The 21,047-nt window shown below is 46.2% G+C and overlaps 1 protein-coding gene across 6 annotated transcripts in view; it reads right to left on the bottom strand.

Annotated features, from left to right (window-relative positions):
- The window catches only part of LOC118120114 (abl interactor 2-like), an 882,953-nt gene that overhangs the window by 825,076 nt on the left and 36,830 nt on the right, over window positions 1-21,047 (bottom strand). The window lies entirely within an intron of this gene.

Below are 21,047 nucleotides of genomic sequence, written 5' to 3'. Positions count from 1 at the left end.
ATGTGGGTATCTGGCTCATGTCTACCAACCCAAAATTCTGGGAAAAACACTGCCAGGCTTTGTTATAGTTCCTCTTAAGTCAGAAACGTCATGCTTGGAGCGAATTTCGATTGAGCTTCCTGGGTTTTGTGTCGTAACAAGGAACTGGAAGTCTCCCCACATGTCTTGGCCTCGTCACGGTTTACATCGGACGAGCGAGGCTGCGAGGCAGCCGCAGCTGCTCCTGGCACAGCCGCTGGCTGTTCACACGGACGAGCATTTCTCCGCTGGTCAGCCCTAGGCATAGACTGTACATATAAGGTCAGCCTGCGATTCTGCTTTCTCCGCTTTGTTGTTGTACCCGTTGAATGTCGGGGTTCGGGGTAAATGATGGTCTTTAGCCCCCTCTTTCTTTCTTTCTCTCTCTGTCTATCTGCTTGTGTGTTTGTAGTGGGGGGCAGAGGGGGACATTGCACTTATGTGATTGGGTACTTAAAACTCCAGGACAACAGAAGGGGAATACAAAGTATGGGATGTATATTTGATAATTTATATCATATAAAATATGTAATTTATATCGTTTAAAATCATGGGGGGAGAGGGGGAGGGGCAGCTTTTCATTAGGCATTTGTAGCGAACAGGCACTCCAAAACAGGTCACTCTGTGGGAGGGGCCATTTATACAGGGTAAAAAGCTGTTTGAAATGATCCTGTGGTATTTTGACCAAAGTATGTTACAGACATTTCATTAAGACCCCAAGGACCATATCAACTTGTGGTAAAATGGGCATGCTATGTCCCTTTTAAAGTTCATGGATTTGCACCAAAAAAAATAGAATGCTGGCTCCCCGGGCACACATACACACACACACATACACACACACACACACACACACACACACACACACACACACACACACACACATGTTCCTCTCCATTAGTGTGTCTCCTAATGACTGTGACACAGGAGGTTTGTTCACACCTGGTGTCACAATCAGAGGTGTGAAGAAAAACAGTTCAACACAAACATTGATAAACTGTTTAACTGATCAACTGATTAACTGATCAACTGATCAACTGATTAAATGGAGCGACGCCGGCGAGCTAGTTCTGGCAGGGAACTCGAGCTGCGCTGTTTCAATCGTGTGACACTCATCATGTGACATACATCATGTGACACTTCATGTGACACACATCATGTGACACACATCATGTGACACACTTCATGTGACATACATCATGTGACACACTTCATGTGACATACATCATGTGACATACATCATGTGACACACTTCATGTGACATACATCATGACATACTTCACTGGGCCACTACCATCTACAGTACCTATCCACCCTCTATTAGGGCGGTCTATTTGGGCTAGAGGGAATTCCCATCCCTCTCTGCTTCCTAACTACTACGCAGTACGTGACAATTGTCTCAGCGTTTCAGCATACTTACTTATGATTGTTATCCTACCTCCCGGTTCTGTCGATCGCCATGTCTTCTTGCCATCTCTGGATTCTGAGAATGAGGCTCAGTCCTCAGAGGAAGACGCTGACTCATCCCTGAAACCCAGGGTCCCTCCACGAGGTTCAATCCGAGAACGATTCTGACACTCCAACGCCAGCTGGCTCCCGCGCCACCCGCAAACGCTCTCGGGCTGGTGGCCTATTCACCGTATTTTGGAAGAATTGTATGTTCGTAAGATTTCAGTTCCAGCTGGCCTCAACCACGAGGAACTCTTCGATTACCTTTTGACTCAAGATAATCCGACTGATGACGCACACCCCAGCTCAAACGCCGACAATCCAGTCAGCGCTCCTCCAAAAGGTAAAGGCAAAGCTCCAGCAAAGAAAGGTGCTCCACCATCCTCTTTAAACCGCTCGACAATATACCATCAAAAGCAGAAGACACCAGAACATGTCCATATCCGCCTCGAAGCATCCATCCTGTCCACTTCTACGAGAAATGAAATCGTTCTAAACGTTATAAATACAAGAATTGTCTTCAAGATCTCAGCCTCAGGCCAAACATCCACAGTCCACTTCATTTATCCATCCTTCACAGCGACAGGCACAATTCTCAGGCTTAAATTTAGCAACTTGCAATAACTTCAATGAGAATGTTTGTACATATCCAAACTGTAAATTCATGCATATATGTAGTTGGTGTGCAGACAGTCACCCACGTTCTGTGTCCCAGGAGGCTCCGCCCTGCAAAAAAAAAAAATCAGAAATAAAAATGAAGCATCCATCAACTCCCCGCGTGAACGCCCCTGCTCTCTAAGGCTCTGTCAAAAACACCCGAGCAGAGGATTTGTTAATCACCTAATCACCGCTTGGTCCAAGGATTTTAGCAGGTTTATGCTGGCTCCCAAAGTGACCCATGTCTGTAAAAACTTGCAATCTGCATGCAAAGAGCCAGAAGTGGTAGAAGAAGAACTCCTATTACAAGAGATTAAAAGGATATATGATAGGTCCACTGTCAAAACTCCCCTTTCCCATCTTCAGAGTAAGCCCCATAGGGGTCACCACCAGGAAATATTCAAATAAAAAACGTCTCATCATCGACCTCTCAGCTCCTCACAATTCTACAATTCCCAGTATAAACAGCCTAATTCCCAAAGAACCCTTTTTTCTTTATTCCCACGCCTTCCATCGACAACGCAATACAGATGATTGGGTTAGCAGGTGTCGGGCATGGCTAGAAAGGCCGACATTACCGATGCTTTCAAAGTCCTTCCACTTCACCTCTCAATGGAACTTTTATTAAAATGGAATTCAAAGTTGGGCTAGGAAACAACATCGCGGTTCTGTGACAATGCAGCAACGGTAGAAATCAATAATAACGCCGCCAAAAACATCGGAGCACAAATAATCTCATGCGACGCTTTAACTGGCTGAGCGTTCAATAACTTCATTCTTCGAGCTAGCTACATTCCTGGCACTAAAATCGTAGCTGACGCTTCTTCAAGCTAAATTTCAGGAATTCAAAGCAATTTGTCCTCAGGCCAAGCCCTCCAGCATTCCATGCCCCTCCTCGCCTCAACTGGTGATGATCATCATTTGAACACGCTCCTGGGGCCTCCTTGCAGGATCTGCTGCACACTGCCTCAAATGACATGAGACTTGGTTAGCCAAAAGCACTATTAAAACATATGACTCAGCTTGGTTTTTCTACTCTTCCTTTTGCGCCAGCCTCCTCACTGTCCTCTACCAACAAAAATTTCGGAGTTTGTGCTTTCATCGTACTCTCCATTTGAATCCCGTAATCTGGAAAAGCACAAAGTATTAAAGCTTAAAAGTAGCAGGCATTCAGTTTCAAATGAGATGTCAAGATCCAGCCTCCCAAAGTCTCTACGAATCCCTCCTCCATCCAGCTGATCCTCAATGGCCTTAAAGGCATCGCTCCTCCAGGCAGACCAAAGACTTCTCACTATTGCACTGGTGCACAAATTGGTATTAAGGTTAAGACAGGTTGTTTTTCACCGCATTTCCGATTCGATGCTGAAACTGTCCTATTGATGGCTTTCTTTGGGTTTCTAAGGTGTGGTGAATACACTACAAGGTCTCTTGCCTTTGATCCCAGCATGACTTCACTCTTTCTTGATGTAACACTAGAAGAGCACATACTCAGTGTATTTAAAACGGATAGATTTAGCTTTAAGGCACTCTAATTTACATTGTACAAAAATAATACTTCTTTTTTTTCTGCCTTTCTCTTCCATGACAAAATTTCTGTACCGCTTCTCCCAAACCCATCGATTGGCACCTCTTCACCACCGATGGCCGCAAAACCCATGACGATCCTGGTTTTCTACTATGCTTCATGATCTGGTCCGAGCTGTGGCCTACCACCCGAACATTACTCTCCTCCACCTTCATTAAGAATTGGTGCAGCGACGACTGCAGCTCTACATCTGCCTGCCGCCACTCTTAAATCCCTGGGCCGCTGGTCATCCTCTCTGCATACCACCTACGTCAGGTTCCATAAGGAGGACATTCTGCATGCCCAAAAGATCAGAGTCTCCTGCTCCCTTTGAGCCTGAATAAAGTGTATATCTGTTCCGATGTAAAATTCTGTCTGGCTGTAAATCTGGTGGGTTGCTGGGTTTAGAGCATTCTCCGCTGGTTATTCACTGTTACATGCTTCCGAGGATCCACATTCACATGGTAGTACATTCCCTCTAACCTTATGCAGTGTCACAAGTAGTATATTCTCCCGCAGGCCAATGCACCAACGGAGAATGGCCACGCCGCGGCGGCGAATGGCGCACACATAGCAGATACCGATCCAACCGTCAGGCTCCGAATTTGCGCAGTTTTGGGGAGTTACAGTATTAGCTCATCACTCCCATCATTCCTGTGTATCATATGGGGGAGTGATTAAGTCGGAGCCTAGACGCCAAACACTAAACCTGTTCTACTGTTGAATAAACATTCAAACGTGAGTTGTCTGACTGAACTGATTAACTGATTAACTGTTTAACTGATTAACTGATTAACTGTTTAACTGATTAACTGATTAACTGATAAACTGATTAACTGATGTCATGGGAATTTCTGTAAAGTCAAGCACAAATCATACAGTTGTCTCTTTGGTAAGTTTAATTTACACCTGCAGGTGGACTCAGAGTACAAATCACCGGAAGGACATCATACAATGAGCAAAGACTTAGAGGAGAATGAACATCTTTATACACTACAAGCCCCTCCCCTCGAGAAGCAAAAGGTTATCAATAAACTTCTTTGATCTATGATCAAAGTGTATAGACATCGTGTCTCCATCTCTGTCTCAGCCCCTGGAGTGACCTCTTTCATGTACCATCTGTCTCAGAGGTCCCTTATCTTCGTTTACAACACAAAAACCCCCTTCCTGTATACACGTAAGGAATCCCTGCACCCTCTGATCAAACCCCCTTGAGTGACCCCTGCAGTGATCATTTGCTAAGTGTCAAACAAAAGGAGGAAGGCCATAAACATCTACTACCTTTAAACAACACTCATAAAGTTAGTTAAACCCACGAGAATCACATCTGTTCATTCCTCTTTCAACATACATGTCTGTTTCATCCATTAATCATTACACAAGAATAAAACCAGCCATCACACTGATTAACTGATCAACTGATTAACTGATAAACTGATAAACTGATAAACAGATTTACTGTTTAACTGATAAACTGATTAACTGACTTTTGACCAGTTTTTCACTCAAAGGTGAAGTGATTACATTTCATTGGTCAAAGGTCAAAGAGGCTTTGTATGAATCTGGAAAACAACCAGAATGTGATAGCTCTGTTGTTTTTCTGTCTTCTGCTGTGAGACAGTGAGAGAGGACGTCCTCAGAGATGGAGACGAGGACGCCAGTTCAACCTAGACGAGAGAGAACGAGGAGGATAAATTGAGAAGCTGTAAGAGAGGCAGTTACAGGAGGTAACCAGGGAGCTCTGAAGATGGAGGACGGGGCGAGCTCTGCTTTCCCCACTTCACACCACCACCCTGCAGTGAGTCCCACCTCCACCTGGCCTGAGCCGTGAGCCTCAGACTCGGTGTCCGTGTTCACGGTGGCTCTCAACCTGCTCGCCATCATCGCCATCTCCGCCTCTCAGGCAGGAACACCTCTCACACGCTCCGACACTGTAGATACACAAAGAGTCCATCTGATTTGATCTTTTACTTTATTCACATTATAGACGAGGCAGATCCGTTGTTTGTTCTTTGCTCCTGTTGGATGAATGTTCTCTCTCTCTCTCTCTCTCTCTCTCTCTCTCTCTCTCTCTCTCTCTCTCTCTCTCTCTCTCTCTCCAGGCAGCTCCACACTCCCACCAACATCCTCCTCCTCTCTGGGCGTGTCAGATTTACTCGTGGCCTCCTGCTGATGCCCGGAGAAATCCTCAGGATGTGGTCCTGCTGGTTCCTCGGGATCTGTGTGTTCTCTCTATAACTATATGTCGCTTCATTGTCACTGCCTCAGTCGGAGACATGGTGCTGATATCTGTCGACCGCCACGTGGCCATTTGTGACCTCTAAGCATGGGACCAGAGTCACTGAGGGGAGAGTCAAAGTGTGTGTGTGTGCGTGTTGGCTCGCCTCTGTTTTCTTACAGCAGCCTCTGCGTGAAGGATGCCCACTCTGATGCGTCCGGCAGGCTCAACTCCTGCTACGGAGAATGTCTGATCGTCATTGGTTATGTTGCAGGAGCCGTGACCTGGTCCTGACCTTCGTTGTTCCCATCACTGGGGATCGTGGTTCTGTACACGAGGGTGTTTGTGGTGGCCGTGTCTCAGGCCCGTGGCGATGCGCTGCCACGTCACAGGCGTCACGCTGCAGCTCTCAGCGACGGATTCCAGGAGGTCAGAGCTGAAAGCAGCCAGAACTCGGTGTCCTCGCCCTCGCTCTTTCTTTTCTTTCTGTCCATATTACGGAGTTTCTCTGACAGGAGAGCACTCTGCACAATTCCTCCTCTGGCTCCTTTGTGATGCCCTCTTCTACTTTAACTCTTGTCTCAACTCATTCATTCACGCATTGTTCTAAATTTCTGGTTCAGAAAGGCAGTGACACTTATTGTCAATCTTCAGATCCTGCAGCCTGGTTCCTGTCAGGCCAACGTCCTGTAGAGGTTCTGCTGTTCACAGAATGTGTCAGAATATGAAAAATCGCTTTAAACTTCATGTTTCATCAAAGTCCCTTTTCCTCTGTGATGAAAAAACAATTGACGAGCAGAGAAATGACGAAACAGCAGCAAACACACACACATGTAAATATATGTGCAAATATTATATACACTATAAATGTGTTGTTTTCATACATTCATCTCATGGATTCATGTGTGGTATATTTTTCATATATACCTAATATATGTTGGAAACATATTAGGTATATATGAAAATATTTATAATATGACAAATATTCTGTTGTGGTTATATGATACGACACATATAGTATTTGTCTGAATTATATTGGCAAGTTTATTAAAACATCATTTACTTTACAAAATGACACGGCTGATATGTGTTTTTATTTTCATTTTAAAACATACATGTGTATCTTTAATATTTATATACATAATATTAACATTTATTGTTGGGATGTGGGATACACATATATATGTATGCAAATATATATGTCTTCAATATTAGCATATATTATATACACCGGTATGTTAAAATATGTATGTTTGTTGTACACTTAAGATACATGGTTCTTAAACGTGTACATATCTAAGGAAAATAACATTGAGCAAAAACATATATCCTATATATCAGCTCCCTATTTAAATTATTTTATATATTATCGATGGATATATATATACATATCTGATTTTATTTATTAATATGTACAAACACATATTTTATGGGCTTGATATATATATTTCCCAATATATGTACCCAATAGTTTGTTAACGTGTGATATATTTGTTTTTACTTACATATCTACATATATCATGTGTAAGGAAGTTTAATATGTGTACATGTAGTAGAGTTGTGTATCGCCTGCTGGTTCCACTGTGGGAGAATTAAATGAATGTAAAGAAACGAACACGTCTTTTCATTGTGTTAAGAACGAGATCCGTCTCTCAGAGCAGCTGAAACACAACTGAACACAAACGTTAACAACAGGAGGATGAACGCAAATAAAACAATAGTTAAATAATCTGTTGCTGCTTTTTAATGCTCTCCCTGAAAATGTTCTATTTTAAAAACAGCTTTCATCTCTCAAATGAATTTAAATGTAATGGCATTTTATATTACAGGTGTTTATCCTCCTGTGAATCACTTTGTTAAAAGTTCCCTACTAATGAATCTCATTAGAATCATTGTTGATGACTGTTGTTTCATCGGAGCTGTGATGCAATGAAAGCTTCCTCAACATGAAGCCTCTGAAGCAGAACTAACTGGGATTGAGAGAATGAAGTCGTGTCCAGCGCTGGACTCGCCTGATGATGACATGTTGCACCACGTTGATCCAATAACACGCTGTCGCCTCACTGCAGGAGCCGAGGGACCCATGGAGCTCCGGGTTTACATTCACAGGGTCATTTGAGCCGGCTTCAACAATAAGACACCAATATTTAGATTTTATATCATCAAATAACTCATTCAAACCAAACTGATCAGAAACACTTGGACGAACATCAGTGAGACGAACGACCTGAAATGACAGAAACATCTTTACAAACATTTATTTAATCGTCTACTGTACCGATCCCAACTTACTATCTTGAATAAAGTTTTTGGACGTGGTGATATTCGCCTTCTGCCTGACTCGGGACAGCTGAGCGTCGTTCCCAGTGTCCTCACACATTAAAGTGGGACATCATTTTACATGTGAGCTGTTGTTTGACTTCCTTTTGAATCCACACTGACATGATGCTGCCTTCACTCTCATCAGCACTAGATGGCAGTAAGAGGCAAAGACACAGACATCCCATGCAGCTGCAGAGAAACCTACTCGATGTCTGAGCTGTCACCTAACTCTCATTCTCCACTTTCCCAAAACATCTGCTTAGCACCGTGAGTGGGAAACGGTAGACATTCCTGACGCCACTGAATGAAACTGTCAGAACCAGGACCAGCAGGTTGGAAGAGTAATTCTGAGCTGCAGAGAAATAACATAGTCCTTTATCCCTTGTGTTGTTCCTGGGTCAATTGACCCAGAGTGTGTGTGTGTCTGTGTGTGTGTGTGTGTGCGTGCGTGAGTGCGTGCATGTGATCATATACGCAAGCCCTGGCCAGTCGGGTTAGGGGTGACTCCAAGGATTGTCACATCCAACTCTCCTGGGGTAATTGAGACCAATGGATTGTCATTCTCGATTGTCATGGGAGGGATCATTTAGACCCAGAGAGGGCGCTGGTGGTGCTCTGTGGGGTCATTTAGACCACACCTGATTCCAATTGAAATCAAGGGGGCAAGTTACTAGACCCACATGGGTCTCAGTGTGCCACTCTCTCACGGACTATGGCACGATGTCTGGCCAGGAGCGTTTTCACTAGAGAACAGGTTCTCCAACAGCTATTCTCCCAGCAACCATCCTCTGAACCCGAAGAGGACGCGAAGAGCCAGACCGAGAAGCGGACGGATAAGGAGATGGAGAAGCAGACCGAGAAGCAGACAGAGAGGACGGAGACGGAGACGGAGACGGAGACAACGGCGATAGCGAAGAAGACGAAGACGACGACGGTGACGAAGACGAAGACCCAGTGGGTGATGCTTCTGCAGATTTGTCATCCTTGGAAGAAGAAGAAGAAGGAGGACAAGACCACGGCGACACCACCACCACCGGACTCGTGGAAAGAGAGACCTTCCCCTCAAGAAACATAGTAAAATAGGAAATAACATGGTCCTCGAGGCGCAGGCCGAGAGGGGAGGGCCACTGCTCCTCCTCCTCCTCCTCTCCTCCTCCTCCTCCTCCTCCTCCTCCTCTGCTGCGGCTCAAACGGGTCCACCGGGCCCCACGATCCACGCGACGCCCGCACTGTGACCTAGCCTCGACCGGCTCCACCTGTTCAATACACCGACGTGTAGAGAACATCATCCCAGACACTGGACCGGGAGGGTCGCCGAAAATACGCATCAATGGAAAGGGATGCACAGACCGACCTGCGCGCCTCACGTAGGGCTGCTGATCTTAGCGGGCGTGTACAGGTCCTGAAGTAGGCCGCGCCAGCTTGGGACGCCGAGAGCGGCCGGGCGATATTTCGTGCCACGCATGCCCTAAACTCTTCCACACGCACCCAGACTGCTGCGCCACGACCGCGAGACGAGACGCACGAGACGCAGCCACGGACAAATCTGGCGGCCGTGCGAGAGGTCTGGGACGCGTGGCAAGCCATGCTTACCGCACCTCTACAACCCGGGGCCCGGCGACCGTGGACGAGCAACTGGTTCCGCTTCAGAGGTTAGTCTTTTTTTTTTTTTTATATTATTATTATGTTATGTTATGTTATGTTATGTTATGTTATGTTATGTTATGTAGATAGCGGTTGCTAGTCCTCGCCCTCATCTCATCTCCTCTCATCTCTTTCTCCTCCTGTTTTTCTCCCTAGGCCGTGTCCATTCCGTCAGCATGCCCAGCAAGCCGGCGAACACGGATCAAGCTGGGTGGCCTGCGAGGCGGGAAATCAAGCTACGCTTGGAAGATGCAAGTGTACACCGGAAAGCTTGAGCGGCCGGACGCCCAGAACGGAACCAGGTTGCAGGTAGTGCCTCGGCGTAACGGAGGGACTGCACGGCCGTAACGTCACGTGCGACAATTACTACCTCCTACTTAACTCGCGCAGCTCCTGGAGAGGAAGCTCACTGCGGGTCGCACTGTTCGAAGAATAAGCCAGAGCCCCCGACCGCCTGCTCGCGGTCAAGGGAAGAGAGAGGTGTTCTCATCTGCCCGCATTCACGCCACTGCCACTCTTGTGTCCATATCCCAAAGAAAACAGGAAATGTGGTGCTCCTGAGCACACGGCACCCCGAGGCCGACATCAGCGACCACGAGGACGGAAACCGGTCATCGCCCTGGACTACAACCGCAACAAAGGTGGCGTGGACAACCTAGACAAGGTGATCGAACGCATAGCCGCAGGAGGATGACCGCCGCTGGCCCCAGGTCGCCTTTTCACAACATTCTCGACGCTCTGCCTACAACGCCTTCGATATGGAGAGATCAACCCAGACTGGATGGGTAAGCTGAACAAGGAGGCGGCCCAGACAGCTGGGAAAGGCCTGTGGACTCCGCTCATCGCACGAAGGAGCGATCTCAGACGGACGCCGTGCCCGCCGCGGTTGTGAAGGCTATAAAGCCGCCGCCACAGAGAGCTGTTGACTACGACGCCGACTCCAGTGTCCGCCTCCATAGCCCTAGCAGCAGCCCCCGCTCGGGGCGAGTAAGAGGAAGAGGTGTCAGATATGCCCCAGGAAAAAGGATCGTAAACCTACACCTGCGGTGCCGCGGTGTAACAACATATCTGCAAGGGCTGCTCACGTGTCTATTGCGCTACGTGTGCGTCCTAATATGGGGTGGGCTATGTGAGGGGGCCAACAGCCGGGGGAAGCAGGGACAACCCAAGGGTTAAATATGTCTGGTGTATTTTTAATCAACATCCATTAAATCATCTCTTAGAAAATCCATAAGTTCATGGATTTGCACCAAAATTGAATGGGTTCTCTCACACACACACACACACATATGTTCCTCTCCATTAGTGTGTCTCCTAATGACTGTGACACAGGAGGTTTGTTCACACCTGGTGTCACAATCAGAGGTGTAAGAAAAACAGTTCAACACAAACACAAAATGCAAACAACAATAAATAATTCCATGCAATGCTGCTGAACCATTGTGGCTTTTTTCATTTGACGTAATTTTTGTCAAGATGAGAATGGAAAGTTTTGTAAGTATTGCGTTTCTGGGGCATAAATAAGTTGTATATATATAAAATATATAAATACATAGTTAGTTAGTTGAGAATATTGAATGAGGAAAAAGTAATTTGTTTTAGGAGAGTTTCAGTTTGTCCCCAAATTCTGTCGAAACATTCACTTAGATTAACTGATTAACTGATAAACTGATAAACTGATTAACTGATAAACTGATTAACTGATTAACTGATTAACTGATTAACTGATCAACTGATTAAATGGAGCGACGCCGGCGAGCTAGTTCTGGCAGGGAACTCGAGCTGCGCTGTTTCAATCGTGTGACACTCATCATGTGACATACATCATGTGACATACATCATGTGACACACTTCATGTGACATACATCATGTGACACACTTCATGTGACATACATCATGTGACACTCATCATGTGACATACATCATGTGACATACATCATGTGACACACTTGCTGTGGGATATACATCATGTGACATACTTCTACCGCTACTACCATCTACAGTACTCATCCACCTCATTAGGGCGGTTAGTTTATTTTACAGAGGGAATTTCATCCCTCTCTCTGCTTCCTAACTACTACGAGTATCACAGACAATTGTCTCAGCGTTTCAGCACACTACTTCATGAGATTGTTATCCTACCTCCTGGTTCTGTCGATCGCCATGTCTCTTGCCATCTCTGATTCTGAGAATGAGGCCTAGTCCTCAGAGTGAAGACGGCTGACTCATCCCTGAAACCCAGGGTCCTTCCACGAGGTTCAATCCGAGAATCCATTCTTGACACTCCAACTAGCGCTTTGGCCTCACCAAGAAACGCCTCGCCGGGTGGCCCATCACCATTTGGAAGAATTGTATGTTCGTAAGACTTCAGTTCCAGCTGGCCTCAACCACGCGAACTCTTCGATTACCTTTGACTCAAGATAAGATAATCCGACTGATGACGACACCGCAGCTCAAACGCCGACAATCCAGTCAGCGCCTCCAAAAGGTAAAGGCAAAGCTCCAGCAAAGAAGGTGCTCCACCATCCTCTCTAAAACCGCCAACAATATACTCATCAAAAAAGCAGAAGACACCAGAACACGTCCATCCGGGTCAGCGATCCATCCTGTCCACTCTACGAGAAATGAAATCGCCTCTAAACGTTATAAATACAAGAATTGTTCTCTCAAGATCTCAGCCTCTCAGCCAAACATCCAGCGCTCCATTCCATTTATCCATCCTTCACAGCCACAGGTACAATTCTCAGGCTTAAATTTAGCAACTTGCAATAATCTCAATGAGAATGTTTGTACACATCCAAACTGTAAATTCATGCATATATGTAGTTATGTGCAGACAGTCACCCACGCTCTGTGTCCCAGAGGCTCCACAGCCCTGCAAAATCGGGAATAAATGAAGCATCCATCAACTCCCGTGAACGCCCTGCTCTCTGGGCCTGTCAAAACACCCGAGTAGAGGATTTGTTAATCACCTAATCACCTGGGCTTGGTCCAAGGATTTTTAGTAGGTTTATGCCACTTCCCAAAGTGACCCATGTCTGTAAAACTTGCAATCTGCATGCAAAGAGCCAGAAGTGCAGAAGAACTCCTATTACAACATTGTGGAAGGAGTATGATAGGTCCACTGTCAAAACTCCCCTTCCCATCTTCTGAAGTAAGCTCCCATAGGGGGTCGCCACCAGGAAATATTCAAATAAAAACGCCTCATCATCGACCTCTCAGCTCCTCACAAATTCTACAATTCCCAGTATAAACAGCCTAATTCCCAAGAACCCTTTTCTATTCTACGCCTCCATCGACATAAATCTAACAAGTGATGATTAAGTTAGCAGGTGTTTGTGCATGGCTAGAAAGGCCGACATCGATGCCTTCAAAGTCCTTCCACTTCACCCTCTCAATGGAACCTTTTTGTATTAAAATGGAATTCAAAGTTGGGCTAGGAAACAAATTAATGTGTGTTCTGTGACAATGTGCAACGGTAGAAATCATCAATAACGCCGCCTTCAAAACATCGATAATAAATAATCTCATGATGCTTAACCTGGTTGAGCGTTCTCAATAACTTCATTCTTCGAGCTTAGCTATATTCCTGGGTACCAAATCGTGTAGCTGACGCTTCTTTCTCAAGCTTCAAATTTCAGGAATTCAAAGCAATTTGTCCCCAGGCCAAGCCCTCCTCCAGCATTCCATGCCTCCGCTCAACTTCTCAGATGATCATCATTTGAACACGCCCAAGCCCTCAGGCAGGATCTGCTGCACACTGCCTCGAAATACATGAGACTTGGGTTTAGCCAAAAGCACTATTAAAACATATGACTCAGCTGGTTTTTCACTCTTCCTTTCTTTGCGCTTCAGCCTCTCATCAGTCCTCTACCAACAAAAATTTCGGTAGTTTGTGCTTTCATCGTGTACTCATTTGAACCCAATCTGAAAGTACAAAGTGGCTTAAAGCTTATGCTAGCAGGCATTCAGCTCAATGAGATGTCAAGATCCAGCCTCCCAAAGTCTCCTCACGAATCCTCCATCCAGCTGATCCTCAATGGCCTTAAAAAGGCACGTCCTCCAGGCAAAGACCAAAGACTTCCCTCTCACTATTGCACTGGTGTACAAATTGGTATTAAGGTTAAGACAGGGTTGTTTTTCACCGTACTTCTCATTCGAAGGTGCTGGAAACTGTCCTATTGATGGCTTTCTTTGCTTCTAAGGTGTGGTGAATACACTACAAGGTCTCTTGCCTTTGATCCCCAGCATGACCTCACTCTTCTGATGTAACACTAGAAGAGCACATGTACTCAGTGTATTTAAACGGATAGATTTAGTCAAGGCACTCTAATTTACATTGCACAAAATAATACTTCTTCTGCCCCTTCTTCCATGACAAAATTCTGCATCACCGCTTCCAAACCCATCGATTGGCACCTCTCTTCACCACCAACACACACAAACCCATGACGAGATCCTGGTTTTCATAAGCTTCATGATCTGGTCCGAGCTGTGGCCTACCACCCGAACATTACTCTCTCACTATTAAGAATTGGTGCAGCGACGACTGCAGCCTCACATCTGCCTGCCGCCACTCTTAAATCCTCTGGGCCGCTTGGTCATCCTCTGCATACCAACGCTAGCCAGGTTCCATAAGGAGGACATTCTGTGCATGCCCAAAAGATCATGAGTTCCTGCCCCTTGAGCCTGAACAAAGTGTATATCTGTTCCGATGTAAAATTCTGTTCATTGCAAATCTGGTGGTTGCTGGGTTTAGAGCATTCGACGACTATTATTCACCTGTTACATGCTTCCGAGGATCCACATTCACATGGTAGCACATTCTCTAACCTATGCAGTGTCATTTAAGTAGTATATTCTCCCAGTACAATGCACCAACGGAGAATATTGCGCCATGGTAAGTGTAATGGCACACATAGTAGATAACATCCAACCGCTGTGGTTCAACGTTATTTTGTTACTAGTATACCATCACTCCCATCATTCCTGTGTATCATATGGGGGAGTGATTAAGTCGGAGCCTAGACGCTAAAACACTAAACCTGTTCTACTGTTGAATAAACATTCAAAACGGAGTTGTCTGACTGAACTGATTAACTGATTAACTGTTTAACTGATTAACTGATTAACTGTTTAACTGATTAACCTGATTAACTGATAAACTGATTAACCGATAAACTGATAAACTGTTTAACTGTTTAACTGATAACCGATTAACTGACTTTTAACTGTTTTTCTACCTAAAGGTGAAGTGATTACATTTCTCTATTGGTCAAAGGTCAAAGATTTTGTATGAATCTGGAAAACAAACTTGTGAAACGTGATAGCTCTGTTGTTTTTCTGTCTTCTGCTGTGAGACAGTGAGATGACCCCCAAGAGATGAGATCAGGGACGTCAGAGTTCAACTCGACGAGAGAACGAGGAGGATAAATTGAGAAGCTGTAAGAGGCAGTTACAGGAGGTAACTAGGAGCTCTGAAGATGGAGGACGGGGCATAGCTCTGCTTTCCACTTCGCATCAACACCTCCCTGCAGGAGTCCCACCCTCCACCTGGCCTGAAGGCCGCGCCAGTGCACACACTCAGACAAGGTGTCCGTGCTCACGGTGGCTCAACCTGCTCGCCATCATCTCCATCTCCCACTTCAGGCAGGAATACAAAGAGTCCTATCTGATTTGATCTTTACTTATTCACATTTATAGACGGTGGCAGATCCGTTGTTTGTTCTTTGCTCCTGTTGATGAATGTCTCTCTCTCTCTCTCTCTCTCTCTCTCTCTCTCTCTCTCTCTCTCTCTCTCTCCAGGCAGCTCCACACTCCCACCAACATCCTCCTCCTCTTCTGGTCAGTCTCAGATTTACTCGTGGCCTCCCTGCTGATGCCCGGAGAAATCCTCAGGAAGGGGTCCTGCTGCCTCGGGATCTGTGCTCTATATTTATAAAAGTCGCTCATCGCCACCGGCCTCAGTCGGAGACATGGTGCTGATATCTACGTGCCATTTGTGACCCTCTGCGTTACGGGACCACAGTCACTGAGGGAGAGTCAAAGTGTGTGTGTGTAAGTGCGTTGGTCGCCTGTTTTCTACAGCAGCCTTCTGCATGAAGGACGACTCGATGCGGGTCCGGCAGGTTCAACTCCTGCTACGGAGAATGTCGATCGCTATTGGTTATGTTGCAGGAGCCGTGGGACCTGGTCCTGACCTCGCTGTTCCAATGGATCGTGGTTCTGTACATCGAGGGTGTTTGTGGTGGCCGTGGTCTCAGGCCCAGGCGCATGCGCCTGCCACGCCACAGGCGTCACGCTGCAGCTCTCAGCGACTGCGGAACCCAGGAGGTCAGGAGCTGAAAGCAGCCAGAACTCTCGTGTCCTCGCCCGGCTCTTTCTCTTTTCTTTCTCTGTCCATATTACGGAGTTTCTCCCTGGCAGGAGAGCACCCTGCACAATTCCCTCCTCTGGCTCCTTTGTGATTTTCCTCTTCTACTTTAACTCTTGTCTCAACTCCACTCATCTACGCATTGTTCTACCCTGGTTCAGAAAGGCAGGGACACTTATTGCCTTAAATCTCTGTGACATCCCAGCCTGGTTCCTGTCAGACCAACGCCCTGTAGAGGTTCTGCTGTTCACAGAATGTGTCAGAATATGAAAATCGTTTTAAACTTCATGTTTCATCAAAGTCCTCTTTTCCTCTGTGATGAAAACACTGGACGAGCAGAGAAATGACGAAGTTCAAAGGCAGCAAACACACACACATGTAAATATATGTAAATATTATATGTTACCTATAAATGTGTTGTTTTCTACATATATTCATCTCATGGATTCATGTGTGGTATATTTTTCATATATACTAATATATGAAAATATTTATATGACAAATATTTGTTGTGGTTATAAGGATATGATGACATATAGTATTTGTCTGAATTATATTGGCAAGTTTATTAAAACATCATTTACTTTTACAAAATGACACGTGCTGATATGTGTTTTCTCTTTTCATTTTAAACATACATGTGTATCTTTAATATTTATATACATAATATTAACATTTATTGTTGGGATGTGGACATGGGTATATATATATGTATGCAAATATATATGTCTACTATATTAGCATATATTATATACACCAGTATGTTAAACATGTTTGTTTGTTGTACAATTTAAGATACATGCGGTTCTTAAACGTGTACATATCTAAGGAAAATAAATATTGAGCAAACATATATCCTATATATCACAGCTTACTATTTAAAATTATTTTATATAATATCGATGGATATATATATATATATATGATTTTATTTCTATTAATATGTACAAACACATATTTTATGGGCTTGATATATACTCAATATATGTGTAAACTAATAGTTTGTTAAATGCAGTGATATATTTGTTTTTACTACATATCTACATATATATCATGTAAGGAAGTTTAATATGTGTGCCATGTAGTAGAGTTGTGTATCGGCCTGTTGGTTCCACTGTGGAGAATTAAATGAATGTAAAGAACGAACAATGCCTTTTCATTGTGTTAAGAACGTGATCCGTCTCAGAGCAGCTGAAACACAACTGGAACACAAACGCTAACAACAGGAGGATGAACGCAAATAAAACAACAGTTAAATAATCTGTTGCTGCTTTTTAATGCCTCCTGAAAATGTTCTATTTTAAAAACAGCTTTCATCTCTCAATGAATTTAAATGTATTTAGTATTTATATTACAGGTGTTTATCCTCCTGTGAATCACTTTGTTCAAAAGTTCTCTACGAATGAATCTCTAATAGAATCATTGTTGATGACTGTTGTTTCATCGAGCTGTGATGTAACAGGAAGTTTCCCCGCTCATGAAGCCTCCTGAAGCAGAACTAATCCGATTGGAGAGAATGAAGTCGTGGTCCGAGGCTGACTCGCTTCGATGATGACATGTTGCACCACGCTGGATCCAATAACACGCTGTCGGGCCACTGCAGGAGCCGAGGGACCATGGAGCTCCGGGTTTTACATTCAGGGTCATTTGAGTCAGTTTCAACAATAAGACACCACACATTTAGATTTTATATCATCAAATAACTCATTCAAAACCAAACTATCTGTGAAACACTTGACGAACATCAGTGAGACGAGAACGAGCTGGAAATGACAGAAACATCTTTACAAACATTTATTTAACGCCTACTGTACCCCGATCCTAACGCATTTATCTGAATAAAGTTTTGGACGTGAAAGATAATCAAGCCTCTCGCCTGACTCGGGACATGAAGCTGAGCGCCGCCTCAGTAACACTGACGCGGAGGTGTCCCCATACACATTAAAGTGGACATCATTTTACATGTGAGCTGTTGTTTGACCTTCTTTGAATCCACACTGACATGATGCTGCCTTCACTCTCACTCAGTACCAGATGGCAGTAAGAGGCAAAGACACACATCCATGCAGCTGCAGAGAAACCCACTGATGTCTGAGCTGCCTCACCTAAATGTCCTCTCTTTCATTCTCCACTTTCCCAAAACATCTAACAGCACCGTGAGTGGGAACGAGACATTCTGACGCTACTGAATGAAACTGTCAGAACCAGGACCAGCAGGTTGAAGAGTAATTTGAGCTGTAGAGAAATAAATATTAGTCCTTTATCCCTTGTAGTGCTGTTCCTGGTCGAATTGACCCAGAGTGTGTGTGTGTCTGTGTGTGTGTGTGTGTGCGTGCGTGAGTGCGTATGCAGCATGTGATCATACGCAAGCCCTGGCCAGTCAGGGTTAGGGGTGACCCAAGGATTGTCATTATCCAACCTCCTGGGGTAATTGAGACCAATGATTGTCATTCTCGATTGTCATGGAGGGGTCATTTAGACCCAGAGAGGGCGCTGTGGTGCTCTGTGGGGTCATTTAGACCCACACCTGATTCCAATTGAAATCAAGGGGGTACATTAGGACCCACATATAAGTCTCAGTGTGCCACTCTCTCACGGACTATGGCACGGCTGTCACGCCAGGAGCGTTTCACCAGAGAACAGGTTCTCCAACAGCTATTCTCCCAGCAACCATCCTCTGAACCCGAAGAGGACGCTGAAAAGAGCTAGACCGAGAAGCGGATTTGACAAGGAGATGGGAGAAGCAGACCGAGAAGTGACAGAGAGGACGGAGAGAGACGGAGACGGGAGACAACGGTATAGCTAAGAAGAAGAAGACGAAGACGACGACGTTGACGGGAAGACTACGACTCCAGTGGTGATGCTTCTGCAGATTCGGCTATCCTTGGAAGAAGAAGAAGAAGGAGGACAAGACCACGGCGCGACACCACCACCACCGGACTCGTGGAAAGAGAGACCTTCCCTCAAGAAACGCTGAAATAACATGGTCCCCGAGGGCGACGCCGAGAGGAGGGCCACTGCTCCCTCCTCCTCCTCCTCCTCCTCCTCCTCTTCCTCCCTGCTCTGCTGCAGCTCAAAGCGGGTCCACTGCCCCACGATCCACGCGACGTCCCGCACCGGGTGACCTAGCTCGACGCTCCACCTGTCTAATACACCGACGGTAGAGAACATCATCCTGAGATGATTTAATCGGGAGGGTCAGTCAGGTGCCATGGTGACGAATGGAAAGGGATGGACGACCGACTCTGCGCGCCACGAGGGCTGCGCGTGCTTGATCTTAGCGGGCGTGTACAGGTCCCGGGCGAGCCGCCGCCAGCCTGTGGGAGGCCGAGAGCGGCCGGGCGACATTTCGTGCCACGATGCCCCTAAAACTCTTCCACACGTACTCCAGACTGCTGCGCTCGACGACCGCGAGACGAGACGCACGAGACGAGCCACGGACAAATTTACGGCCGTGGCGTAGAGGTCTGGGACGTGGCAACAGAAAGCTACCGCACCTCTACAACCCGGGCCCGAAGTGACCGTGGACGAGCAACTGTCTGCCTAGAGGTTAGTCTTTTTTTTTTATATTATTATGTTATGTTAGTTATGTTAAGCAGGCGTTATGTTATGTTATGTTATGTTATGTTATGTTATGTTATGTGATAGCGGCTGCTAGTCCTCGTCTCATCTCATCTCCTCTCATCTCTTCTCCTCCTGTTTTTCCCTAGGCCGGTGTCCGCTCCACAGTACACATGCCCAGCAAGCCGGCGAAATACCGGGATCAAGTCGGGTGGCTCATGATAAGAAATCAAGCTACGCTTGGAAGATGCAAGTGTACACCGGAGCCGAGCGGGCGGACGCCCAGAACGGAACCAGGGGTTGCAGGTAGTGGCCTCGGTAACGAGGGACTGCACGGTCGTGAACGCCCCGCAAGGCAATTACTTCACCTCCACGAACCCTGCCGCTGCAGCTCCTGGAGAGGAAGCTCACCGGTCGTGGCACTGTTCGAAGAACAAGCCCGAGCTCCCGACCGGCTGCTCGCGCGGTCAAGGGAAGAGAGGTGTTCTCATCCAAGTTCGCATTCACGCCTACTGGCCACTCTTGTGTCCTACATTCCAAAGAAAACAGGAATGTGGTGCTCCTGGAGCACACGGCACCCTTGAGGCCGACATCAGCAACCGCGAGGACGGGAAACCGGGTCATCGCCCTGACTACAACCGCAACAAAGCGGCGTGGACAACCTAGACAAGGTGATCGGAACGCATAGCCGAGAGAAGTGACCGCGCGCTGGCCCCAGGTCATCTTTTCACAACATTCTCGGACGCTCTCTGCCTACAACGCCTTCGTGATATGAGAGAGATCAACCCAGACTGATGCCGTGGCAAGCTGAACAAGCGGAGGGTATTCCTAGAGCAGCTGGGATGGCTCTCAGACTCCGCTTCATCGCACGGCGGGAGCGCATCCCGCACGGACGCGTCCGCCGCGGTTGTGAAGGCTATAAAGCCGCTCGCCGCCATTGCAGAGAGCTGTTGACTACGACGCCACCCGAGTGTCCGGCCTCCTCCATAGCCCTAGCAAGGCCCCCCTGGGCCGGGGCGAGTAAGAGGAAGAGGTGCTGATATGCTCCCAGGAAAAAGGACTGTAAAACTCACACTGCAGGGCCGCTGGTGTAACAAATACATCTGCAAGGGCTGCTCACGTGTCTATTGGCAAGCCTACGTGTGGCCCTAATATGGGGTGGCTGCGGAGGGGGCCAACAGCCGGGGAAGCAGGACAACCCAAGGGTTACCATGTCTGGTGTATTTTTAATCAACATCCAT

Source organism: Hippoglossus stenolepis, chromosome 13, assembly GCF_022539355.2.
Source record: "Hippoglossus stenolepis isolate QCI-W04-F060 chromosome 13, HSTE1.2, whole genome shotgun sequence".
NCBI classification, from domain to species: domain Eukaryota; kingdom Metazoa; phylum Chordata; class Actinopteri; order Pleuronectiformes; family Pleuronectidae; genus Hippoglossus; species Hippoglossus stenolepis.
This window is presented reverse-complemented; position numbering and strand designations above follow the sequence as displayed.